At 38.0% G+C, this 13,023-nt stretch overlaps 1 pseudogene; it reads right to left on the bottom strand.

Annotated features, from left to right (window-relative positions):
• Window positions 1-2,823: 2,823 nt before the first annotated feature.
• On the bottom strand, window positions 2,824-9,071 carry LOC148586314 (L-type lectin-domain containing receptor kinase IX.1 pseudogene; annotated as a pseudogene).
• Between the last annotated feature and the right edge of the window lie 3,952 nt (window positions 9,072-13,023).

Below are 13,023 nucleotides of genomic sequence, written 5' to 3' on the forward strand. Positions count from 1 at the left end.
ACAAATTTGTAGTATTGCCAAGTGGTGTGTGGGGCTTTCTTGACAACCATCAAAGTATTTCGATGATGAGAAGCGTCACGTTTATTTTTGGGTGTTGCATTGTTTTGATCTTGAGGAAGGGCGAGTGGAATGAGTTGACTGGACATTCGAAGGACCATGGAAAGAACCGGCCAAATTTGAGGGCGAATTCTCTCCAACAAGGGGAGAATGATGCAGATCGCAGGTTCCCTGAAATTGTGATCGATCGCACATGTACCTGCGATCGAGCACAATTCCAGATATTTGCGCACCAAGTCCCTGGAACTGCTATCAATTGCACTTCTACCTGCGATCGATCACACACGGAGCATTATGTTAATTTTCTGCGTTTTTAAATTAGGTCAAGTCGTCTTTATTTCCTTGTTTTAGTAGAATTAGGGTTTTGGGAGCCTTTATTTCGTTATTTTATTAGGTTTTGGGTTTTTGGGGTATTTATGTCATATTTTATTATGTTTAGGGTTTTGGGGCTATAAATATATGCTTATAGCCTCCAGAGAAAAACAATTGTTGTTTATTATTGATTTTTATTAATGAGAATACTCAGAGTTGAGTTTATTCCTCTTTTCCTTCAAAACCTAGAGAGTATCTAGCTTTTGTCAAGAAGAATTTTTAGATCATTGACAGACTCAAGATTTGGAATTAGTTATCCGCTGCTTTATTGATGTTCTTCGCTGCAGCCCACTAAGTCACGCTGCATCAATTTTTCTTCCTACAAATTAGCATTTAAAAATAATATATATATACTTGTTAAAACGTATAAAAAACATATATATATATTTTTTTATTAAAGATATTAAAATAAAATTTGAGAATACATGCTATTTTTTATTAAAGTTCAATTTTTTTAAAAAATAAAAATAAAATAAAAATAAAAGTTCAAAGTTAAAATCATAGATATTCAAATTTATTTATGCGATGGCAGGATTATGCGGAGTATACAATATAAATATTTATTATGCAGCAAATAATTGTCCTTGCTCCTAATCAATGCCTGTGATCCAGAATAAGAAAAGAATAAATTAGTCTTTACTTTTATTTAGGTTTTATTGATTATTTAGGTTTTATATTTTAAAGAGTTAATGTATTTTATAATTTAATAATGGGCTTAGCCCAAAAGTCAGTCAATTTAGGATTATGATTTTTCAGAGTCTATTTAAGTGTTATTTTGTACCCATATGAAGAGAAATTATGATATTGAATAAAAGATGTTTTGTTCTTTGAAAGTTGTGATTACTCATTTTTGGTGAGACTCCAGATTTATCCAGTTGGTGAAACACCAATCCTTTATCGTTCTTTTGTTACTCATTTGTACTGCGTCAGCATGCCCTCGCCACTTGACCTTTTGAGCCTATTTTGTTTTCTAAACCTTTTCTATACAAATTCTGCATTAGAAAAGCATTCAAACATGTTGTATCAGGATATATAACACAGATTTCACATGTTTAAATTTGTATAGAATGAACATATCTATAAGTAAAGGACACCTAGAATTAAAGGCAGAGCTCCACCGAGTTTTTTGGAATGATTTATGCAGCGTGTCAAGTGGGAGAAGGTGGGTGTTAAGATATTTATGTCCTACATGGATTAAGTCTAATCTTAATCATGTGTATATAAGCTTTTAGGTACGAAGCCTTACAAGCCAATTGATTTTTAAGGATAAGTTCCTCCCAAGATTTGTATCATTTGGTATTAGAGTCAAACATCACGACACTGGTTCAAGTCATGGAGGAGGTGACCTATGGGCTAAATTAAAATACCTGATAGGTGAGTGGATCCCTCAAAAGAGGAAGGGCTATTATCAGGTCAGTGTCGATAGAGTAGGCCGCCATGAATGTCGGTTGCGGAAACGTAGTGGTATATATGTTACGATCCTTGTATTCCATATGGATTAAGTCTAATCTTAATCATACTTATATAAATAAGCTCTTGGGCAATTTCTCGATCCTTAAAAGTCGATTTTCAAAGATAAATTCTACCAAAAGTTTGTATAAGTAGTAGGTGTGTGAGCGTCGGTGGGCCTAAACCTCAAAAGCATAGCAGATATTATATGCATGTTTCCATTAGCATCAAACACATTCAAACCAGAGCGTTGCTGTGATGCATGGCTCACCATTCAAGTAAAAAAGGGTGCGCTTCAAAAAAAAAAAAAAAAGTAAAAAAGGGTGAGGAGATGTTGATGTTCCAAATCCATACATCACATTAATTATCGTTATCATCCAATATTCATTAATTCAACCAAATCTTTTTTTTTTTTTATTTTTTTTATTTTTATATTTAATATATATGCAAGCTCTAAGCCTCTAATGGCTACATTATCCTCTTATTGTCTTGATTAATTTACGATATAAATTGTTTCTTCTAAGAAAAATAAATCAACTGGAATACATATATATTCTAACAAATTCAGTGATATAATTACCAATTTACTAAAAAATCCATGTACCCAGATAATCAGTACTGGAGTTAAACATGAATAGCATCTTTATAGAGTTCACATCACTTTATTAATTGTTTCGTAGCAACATGATCGGCTCTTTGCCCTTTCGTTTCACTACTTGCCAAATCAATTTCCTTATATGTCTAACTCCATTCACAGATTCCAAAAAATTTCCATATAAACTGGAAGAATATTTCAAACTGTTCAATTAAAAACTATAGTTGAGAAATTCACTTCAAAAAAAAAAACAAAAACTATAGTGGAGAAATATTACAGATAGTCCGTGACTCATACGCATCAAGTAATTTCTATTAATCGTTTGCCAAGATAATTAATTTTACCTGGTATTAATTAATTAACCGAGCAGAAGATGTAGTAGCTGAAGATGAAGATGAAGATGTAGATGCCGTGTGTGAAGGGGCAACATAGGTTGGTAGAGGCATCTTTGGCGCGAGATCAATGGGTAACGAAGCTTCAAAATCTAAGCACATTAATGACTTTCCTTATTGAAGGCCTAAGACTGTAATCTGGGTGACCACACCAAAGCCCAACGATCATCAACCGTTTCATTTGTTGCTCATCAAACTCTCCACACAATCTGGGGTCGGCTGCATCAAGAAGCTTTTCCATTCCATAGAGCTCCCAAACCCATTGTAGTAAATTTATTTCGTCTTCTTTAGCCTTTGTTTCGATGGCTTTTCTTCCGCATGCAATCTCCAAAGCAACAATCCCAAAACTATATATGTCTGACTCCTTGCTAGCTCTGCGGGAGATGATACATTCAGGGGCCATATAGCCCACCATCCCAGCCAAAGCCATGGTTTGTGATCCCTTTGCATGTTCCACCGTTCTCGCTAAACCCAAATCTCCAAGCTTTGCATTGAAGCTTGAATCTAACATGATGTTGCTTGATTTTATGTCCCTATGCAACAAGCATTGTTCCCATTCTTCATGCAAGTACAACAATGCCAACGCCAAACCTTGAGAAATGTTGTACCTCGTCGCCCATGTTAACAAGCTCTTACCTTTGAAAAGATGCGAATCCAAGCTTCCTGTTAAGTATGACTTGAATTAAAAGTCATGGTGGGACCCAATGTTTTGTCTCCTTCTTCAAGTAGGAGAGGTTTCTTGGTTCAACCGTTTGCTCCTTTACATGTGGGTTTTGGAGACCTTCTCCTATGTGTATTTGGACTCCTTGTTTGACTTATAGTAGAAGTCCTAGACCAACATGTAAAAGGAGAGTTAAGCTTCTATATAAGGAACAAAGCACAAGGTGAATTTGTGTGTGCCAAAAATGTGAAGCACCAAAGGGAGGAGAAAAAAGAGAGAATTTGAGAGAAGGAGATACAAGGGCAGCAAGGGTGTTTTCTTCTTGGTGGTTTTTGGAGGAGCCAAAAACAAGTGATTAGAAGAAAAAGGGTGCTGCAGAGTGAGAGAAGAAAATAAAGATCAGCCGCCATCCGTTCCAGCAAAAGAAGAGTTTGTACATCTGTCTTTTGTATTCTATTTTGGGAATAATCTTTCTTGTGTGATAGTGAGATTTGGGTGTATTGTGGCTTTGGGATCTGAGTGATTTTCTTTCTACTATTTTTGTACTCCATCTTTTGATAGTGGATTTTCTCCGGGTCGTCTCCGCTAGTGGATGTAGGTTTGTTAAGCTGAACCACTTAAATCTTTGTGTCGTGTGTGATTTGATTGCCTAATCTTTGTTATTCCGCATTCTTCTTATTTTTCGCATCTCATGGGTCTTGGGAAATAGGATTAATTTCCTAACAACTGGTATCAGAGCTGTTTGGTTCGAGTGGGAGCGATGGCAGGTGAAGAAGGAAAGATGGGAATCGAGAAATTCGACGGCAAAGATTTTGGGTTTTGGAAGGTACAGATTGAAGATATTCTTTATGGGAAGGATCTTCATCAACCTCTTTTGGAAGAACAACTCGACGACATGTATGGTAGCGAGTGGGCTTTACTTGATCGTAAAGCCCTAGTAGTTATCAGGTTATTACTGTCAAAATCAGTTGCACACAACGTTGTAAAGGAGAAGACTGCAGCAGGTCTAATGAAGGCTTTGTCAAGCATGTATGAGAAGCCATCGGCTAACAATAAGGTGCATCTGATGAAGAAATTGTTCAACCTAAAGATGGCGGAAGGGGCTTCGGTGGCACATCATCTTAATGAGTTCAACACTATCACAAATCAATTGTCCTCGGTGGAAATTAATTTTGATGATGAGGTTCGCGCGTTGATCGTCTTGGCATCTTTACCCAATAGTTGTGAAGCAGTGAGGATGGCTGTGAGTAACTCTGTAGGAAAGAGTAAATTGAGCTATGAAGACGTCAGGGATTTGATTCTCAGTGAAGAGGTTCGCAGAAAAGATGCGGGTGAAGCCTCTTGTTCTGGTGCTGCTTTAAACCTCGAGACTCGGGGCAGAGGACAAGATAGAAACTCTGGTCAAGGCAGATCAAATTCCAGAAAAGGGAGAAACAAATTCAAATTCAGCCAACAACCTGAGTGTTGGAACTGTGGCAAGACTGGCCACTACAAGAAGAATTGCAGGGAACTGCGGAAGGAGACTAAGAATGATTATGCAAACGTAGTGACAGAAGAAGTATATGATGCCCTACTTCTCTCTGTTGACAGTCCCCTTGATTCTTGGGTCTTAGACTCAGGAGTATTTTTTTATACGACAACGATCCGTGAAATTCTCGAGAACTATGTTGGTGGAGATTTCGGGAAGGTGTATTTGGCTGACGGAACGGTGCTGGATGTTGTAGGCTTAGGCGATGTTCGCATTAGAGTTCACAGTGACTCGGTATGGAAGCTACAGAAGGTCAGACATGTTTCGGAGCTAAAAAAGAATCTGATTTCAATGGGACAGCTTGATGAGGAAGGGCATTCAATTCATTTCCACGGTGGAAAGTGGAAGGTCAGCAAGGGAGCTAGGATTTTGGCTCGTGGTCATAAGACGGATACTCTCTATATGACCACGAACAGCAAGGATATAGATGCTGTTGTATATACGACTGCTGACTCAAAACTATGGCACCTAAGGCTTGAGCACATGAGCGAGAAAGAGATAAAGGTACTTATGTCAAAAGAGAAACTACCGGGGTTAAAGTCAGTTGAGTCTGATTTGTGTGAAGGCTGCATCCTAGGGAAGCGGAAGAAGGTGAGTTTCACAGAAGTTCGCAAAGCACCTAAGCTTGGAAAGCTGGAGCTGGTACACACGGATTTGTGGGGTCCCGCACCAGTGGCATCACTTGGAGGCTCGCGGTATTACATCACATTTATTGATGACTTAAGCAGGAAGGTATGGGTTTATTTCTTGAAAAGTAAATTTGATGTATTTGAGACTTTTAAGAAATGGAAGGCCATGGTTGAGACTGAAACGGGCTTGAAGCTCAAGCGTTTGAGATCAGACAATGGAGGAGAATACGAAGACAGGGGGTTTAAACAGTTTTGCGCAGTGAATGGGATTAGAATGTAGAAAACTATCCCGGGAACACCACAGCAAAATGGCGTGGCTGAGCGCATGAACATGACCCTCAATGACCGTGCTATGAGTATGATGTTGCATGCTGGGTTACCAAAGACTTTTTGGGCTGATGCAGTTAGCACTGCTGCATACCTGATAAATAGGAGGTCTTCCGTTCCCCTGAGCCATAGACTACCGGAAGAAGTCTGGAGTGAAAAAGAGGTAAATCTTTCACATCTGAAAGTTTTTGGTTGTGCTTCGTATGTCCATGTTGAGTCTGATGCTATGAGTAAACTAGATGGTAAATCTAGTAAGTGTTTCTTCTTTGGATATGGAGATAAGGCCTTTGGTTATCGATTTTGGGATGATCAAAATCGGAAGATCATTAGAAGTCGGAATGTGACTTTTAATGAATGTGCTATGTACAAGGATGGGTCAAGTGTAGAACGTGAAGTTACAGAGCATGAATCGAAGAAGTCTGGGTTTGTTAACTTAGATGAGCTTTCTGAAAGTACAGTGCAGAAAGAGAAACAATTCGTGGAGGTGGAGCTTGATGAACAGTGTTCACTCACGAATGAATGTGATGACAGAGAATCTTCAAGAGACTTACAGCACCGGGAAAAGTCTTATTCTTTAACAAGAAGCAAAGAGAAACGTGATCGAAAAGCAACAAAGAGGTGTAGCTTTAAGGATATGGTTTCTTTTGCTCTAGCAGCTAGTAGTGGAGATCCATCATCTGTTCATGATGGTATGCAGAAAGAGGTGGAGTCACTACAGAGTGGTAAAGCTTGGGAATCGGCAGAATTACCCAAGAGAAAGAAGGCTAAAGGGTATAGATGGGTCTACAAGAAGAAAGAGTCATCGGATAAAGCTGTACGATCGACGGGACAGATAGGGAAGCATAGTGTTATGTCTAAATTAGGTCCTATGCTCAAGTTCAAGAGGCACTTGGACTTGAGTGACACTTGTGGAGTGTGATTGCCCTTAGGGGCTAAGGCGGAGACAACTGGAAGAGACACATTTTGGTAGACTTGATGGGATTCAAGTCAAGGTGGAGATTGTTAAGTATGACTTGAATTAAAAGTCATGGTGGGACCCAATGTTTTGTCTCCTTCTTCAAGTAGGAGAGGTATCTTGGTTCAACCGTTTGCTTCTTTACATGTGGGTTTTGGAGACCTTCTCCTATGTGTATTTGGACTCCTTGTTTGACTTATAGTAGAAGTCCTAGACCAACATGTAAAAGGAGAGTTAAGCTTCTATATAAGGAACATAGCACAAGGTGAATTTGTGTGTGCCAAAAACGTGAAGCACCAAAGGGAGGAGAAAAAAGAGAGAATTTGAGAGAAGGAGATACAAGGGCAGCAAGGGTGTTTTCTTCTTGGTGGTTTTTGGAGGAGCCAAAAACAAGTGATTAGAAGAAAAAGGGTGCTGCAGAGTGAGAGAAGAAAATAGAGATCAGCCGCCATCCGTTCCAGCAAAAGAAGAGTTTGTACATCTGTCTTTTGTATTCTATTTTGGGAATAATCTTTCTTGTGTGATAGTGAGATTTGGGTGTATTGGGGCTTTGGGATCTGAGTGATTTTCTTTCTACTATTTTTGTACTCCATCTTTTGATAGTGGATTTTCTCCGGGTCGTCTCCGCTAGTGGATGTAGGTTTGTTAAGCTGAACCACTTAAATCTTTGTGTCGTGTGTGATTTGATTGCCTAATCTTTGTTATTCCGCATTCTTCTTATTTTTCGCATCTCATGAATCTTGGGAAATAGGATTAATTTCCTAACACTTCCATTCGGCATGAACTCGTAAATGAGTTAGAGATCTTTGTTTTCATGACACCAACCAATGAGTTGCACGAGATTCCTATGCCTCAATCGGCTAATACTCTTCACCTCAGATGCATACTCCTTTATCCCTTGTTTAGACCCCCTTGACACCCTCTTGACTGCCACGTAGAAATTCATTTCTCTTAGAAATCCTTTGTAAACCCCACCGAACCCTCCTTCCCCAAGCTTGTTTTCCCCTGCAAAATTATTCGTTGCACGAGCCAATTCTTTGTAGGAGAATTTCTTTGGTCCTGTACTGTGTTCAAATTCGTCATCCATGGAAAAATCCAAATCCAAATCCCCATCTCCTCCCCCTTTACGCCGACTCTTCTTCCCCTTCATAACCCAAACCAACCCCAAACCACCTACAATTAAAACGCATGCTGATGCACCCACGCTCAACCCCACCACCAAACCCGCAGCCTTGATTTCTTTTTCGTTCTTGTTTGGCTCTGGTTGTGAAGAATTCTGAATCAAAAGTGGCGCTGTCGATTGAAAAGACCACGAGCTAAGAATATGCAACTCGGAAAGCAATCCCGTCGCGGCCGAGAAGCCATATTCAACCATTTCTGGTAAATAATCTCTCAAATCAACTATAGAAGAAAGGTGTTGTTTTATTGGGCTGGGATCATTAATACTGAATCCAGTGAAGCTAACACTTAAATTTTGTGTGCTGGAATCGTAACTAATACTACAACTGTATGTTCTCTTCTCCTTAATAACGTATACCATGTTGTCGAGTTTTGAGATGTGATGTTGTTGATATTAATACCAACGTGCTCACGAACTGGCTCAGGTGGGTCCCATCCATTCCCGAAAGTATCGAATTCCACGGCGACGAATTTGTTTGCAGATAAGAAACTTGAGTCTCTCATTTGGTCGCGGTTCACAAGGCGAATGCCGGAGCCGTCTGTTGGAATAGGTGGAGGGAAATCGAGGCTTGCGAGGAAGAAGCTCAGCCCATCTGAATATCTGTCGGCGCCTTCTGAAGAGATGATAAAAGAGAAGGTGGTGGTGAAGTTGGCGACTATCCCAGTATTCTTTTCCCAGAGATGCATGGTTTCGGAATACATGGCACGACCCCAATTCTCCACTGCATTTGGTGTGAGTTGGATGGCTGAACCTGAGATTGAAGCGTTTCCTGCCATTGTTATAGCTTCGTTGTTAGCTTGAGAGAAATCGGTGTAGTTGAACGATATCTGAGATGCGCAGGGGATTATGAGGAAGAGGAAACTAGTAATTATCATCATCAAGTGGGGAAGTTGACGCGGAAGCAGCTTTTCTGGATGGAAAGCCATGGTTGGGAAGGAGTAGTACTCTTTTTATTTTTTCTTTTTTTCTTTTTTTGAGAGGAGGGAGAGAGTGCTTTAGAGTTTGCCTTTGCCATTGGAGCTTCAGATTTTTGCCTTCAACAAAATGAGTCACGAATCATGAGACTGCAGGCAGACAGCTAGTATTGATTTTGGACTTTTCTTTTTTCTTTTTTTTTAAAAATAAGTTATTGATTGATTAAATAAACTCGATCTCTACCGTGGGGCAGATATATATATATATATTTTGGTAGCCTTTGGTTCTAACATTTTGTCTAACAAATGCATCATTGAGGTGAAGCAGGGGGTGCTTGACATGATATATGTGATGTATATAAAGTAGAAGAATTTAAAGCAAATCAACATTCACATATCTGACCTTTTAAGTTTCAAGCATACATGCGATCTACTAAACAGATATATAATTGAAAATATAAAAATATATGTTGCTTATCTGACCTTTCAACTTAGTTGGCCGTATCCCTAAGAGGTAACTTAATCGGATGGGATTACGCCTAATGAAGCGGAGGTCACTAATTCGAATCTTTCTCTCCCCTCTTATGCAAACATGTTAAAAAAAAAAAAAAAAAAAAAAACCTTCAGCTCTCCATGTGTGAACAGATTGAGATTTACAAATATAAATCCGATGGTCTATACTACTTCGGTAATTAAAACAGCTGGCTTGTAAATTTACTATACTACCTCGGTAAAACAAAAGCAGCTTAAAATCAAAATTAATGCATTGGTTATATAAAAGCATGCAGCTAGCATTTTATAGATCATCAAGTTTAATGAATGACTATGATTTCGTAACATGAGAATTTCTAATTTTAAGTAATTTGAGGTAATGTGAATCATGTGTGAACGTGTTGATGGGAGATTGTTTTTATGGAAACGGCAGTAATTAAATTTCCAGACTTTTTGGGATAAAATTAAGGCAACCCTTGGCTTCCTTCAAGTATATATATAGTTGAAAAGGAGCAGTAAACAAGTGGAAGGTGTCGCGTGAGCCGATTGCTCAAGAGGTTTCGTCTATTAAGAGAAAAGTCCACATATTCTGTCTGCAGGCGTACATGATTGTCTATATATATCTTCTCCAAATTTTATATTAGTCTTCGGAAAAAAATTAAAATTATTATAAAATTAAAAAAGAAACTGAAATACCAAAAAGGTGCTGCATTTTTCATATTATCCTCCTTAATTTGTTTTAATAATTTCAAGAGTATTTTGAAAAGAAAAAGAAATATATATTTAATTTGACACGAGATGATAATTATTACGACACTAATGAAAGGAGCTCCTGAAGCAAAACTTCCTGAATGGCCTGCATTTCTTACCATATAAAGATAAAACCAAGTTTTGTTATAATTAAGATAACAAAGGATGAGCTGATCATCAACTATCCATATATATACTTGTAAATGTTGTGGTTACCAGCTCTGACGATGATGTAGCCTTAAGGTGTTGAATATATGTATGAATGTAAAAAAGAATAGAATCCCACATTGGAAATATACAATAAGAGTGAGTGGTTAATATAATATTGTTGGGCTCAAATCTATGAGCTTAAGCTTTTGGGTAGTGTAGTATCTCAACATCAACATGTTAGATTATGTCTCACAAAAGGACTCCCCAAAAGTATTTATCTTCCAACATGAGGTCCGTTTGCTGGGTGACTGTCGCATCTCCTTGTAAGCGTTTGTGGGGTGGGTCATCGTTGTCATCCTACCAAAGAAGCACTCTTTTGGATCGTCTTGCTATTTAATGGCACTAGGGGATTCAGACATTTTTTCATAGACGAGATTGGGACCTTCGTCGTTGTGGTGATGCAGTTGATTAATCCTCCCAAAGGCAGCGACTAGTAATACTCCAAAAAATAAAAATCTTTTTAAATATACACGTGACTTCGAAACAAAGTGTATTTCCCACAGCGATCTTGTGTTCTTTGTTTTTTTTTTCCCCTCACTTAGAGGATCAAACTGGTTCGACAAAAACCCGATTTTGAGCGCCCAAAACTCTAAAAATTCAACCCTTAGCCCCCATAAAACCCTTGGGAAATCTATTTGCTCGAATTTCTAGCTTCTAAGAGTGTTAGAGTGAAGAGAAGAGAGAATGACCCAAAATCTGAGATTTTTGTCAGTCCCAAAGGAAGAACGGTCTCTTTCAACCATTTTTCTGAAGGTAAAACCTATGAATCCTTCACACCCTATGATTTATTTTATTATTCTTTTTTTTATATGATATTTAATGGTTTAAGTATCATATTGGGATTGATGGGATTAAAAAAAACAAAAAAAAACAGAGAGAGAGAGAAAAACGATTTCATAAAATGATATTTTATGTGTTATATAGATTATATATTGGATTTCCAAAAAAAAATAGTTATCGTTTTATTAGGGGTGAAAAGGTGATTGTGGTTAGCGGTTATTGTCAATAACAGCTAACTGTAACTACCTAGACGGTTACTAAATTTCATTAACCACATTTGCTAGGCGGTTAGCGGTTAGTAAACATATAACCGCCCACTATAACCATTTTTTTCAAAGCTGGGCCTTTGGGCCAGTTTTTAGTTTCAGGCTTATATATATATATATATATATATATATATATATATATATAGCACATTGGGCCAAATTGCTCCAAAAGGAGCTCATATTGAAAATTCTAAAATATTTGGCCCCAAATTTACATTAATTTACATCTACTTGTAATTTTTTTTTTAAAAAAATTCCTTAAATTTAAATCATAACTTGTTAAGAATACAAGTTATACTAATAGAAAAAAAAAATAAATAAATAAATAATTATTATTATTGTATTAGCGTGCATTTGTATAATTATGTCATGTTATATATGCATAATTTGTTATTATATAATCATGTGATTTAATCATATATATTATAATGAAAATACATTAATACTTCAATTGTAGTTATACAGGATGTGCAATCAATCCCTCTCAACAGTGACACTGTAGTGACCAAAATAATTAACTAAGCTCAGACAGCTTAGTTAGAGCGTTAATTTGAGTTTTGGGTCACTAAGAACAGTTGGGAGTGCATTTTGGGGAATTCAGACTTTCTGACCATACGTACACATAGGGAACCACGCATACATATGCCTGTAAATAGTACGTAGACGTACGCATGGGGGACCACCCAGACATACGCTGACTTTTAGTTGACCACTGGTTAACGTCTGTTCGTACGTATGATGTAGCCTTTCATCCGCTAGGTAAACAGTACACGGACATATGCCCCAATAGTACCGTACGTACACTGCTTTTCAAAACAACCCTACAGCACACACAACTTTTTCCCACTTATAAATACCCTACCCCCTCAACCCTTATGCTCCATTTTCGCCCATGAACCCTCTGGAGACCCTTTGTGAGTGCTCTTGTGAGTTTGTGAGTTCTTGAAGGAGAAGAGGTGGTTTCTTAGAAGTTTTGCTTCAAGGAGGTAACCTTCTACGTTTAAGTTTTCTCTTTAGTTGTTATACTGCTTCTCTAGACTAGCTTAGTTGTTGATTTCAACCTCTAGCTAGGTTATGCCTTTAATCTTTGTTTAAGTTTGGTTTAGTGTTTCATCTTTGTTGAGTGGATTTTCTTGTGCATGGAGTTATTATTTTGAGATACGTGATCCTAATCCTTTTAGTAGCTTTAAAAACCAGTTTGGGAGGATAGGAGGATGTTTGGAAAAAAATGAGGTTCTACTTGAACCTTCTGGCTGGACGTACAGCCAGAAGCGTTCCAAGGAACGTCATTTTGGTCAGTCGTCCGATAGCCCCTGTTTCCATGTTCTAGGTTTGTTTTATTAGACTTAGAACTAATAGAAAGTTTTCCACAGATTTGGAAAACCCGGACCGTTTGGAGGATTACTCGGAGAACTCGTTCGACCTAGGTGAGTTTTAACTAACATAATGCTCGCCATTTATTTTTC

The sequence above is a fragment of the Corylus avellana genome, chromosome 4 (genome assembly GCF_965113065.1).
Source record: "Corylus avellana chromosome 4, dhCorAvel1.hap1.2, whole genome shotgun sequence".
Classification (NCBI taxonomy): domain Eukaryota; kingdom Viridiplantae; phylum Streptophyta; class Magnoliopsida; order Fagales; family Betulaceae; genus Corylus; species Corylus avellana.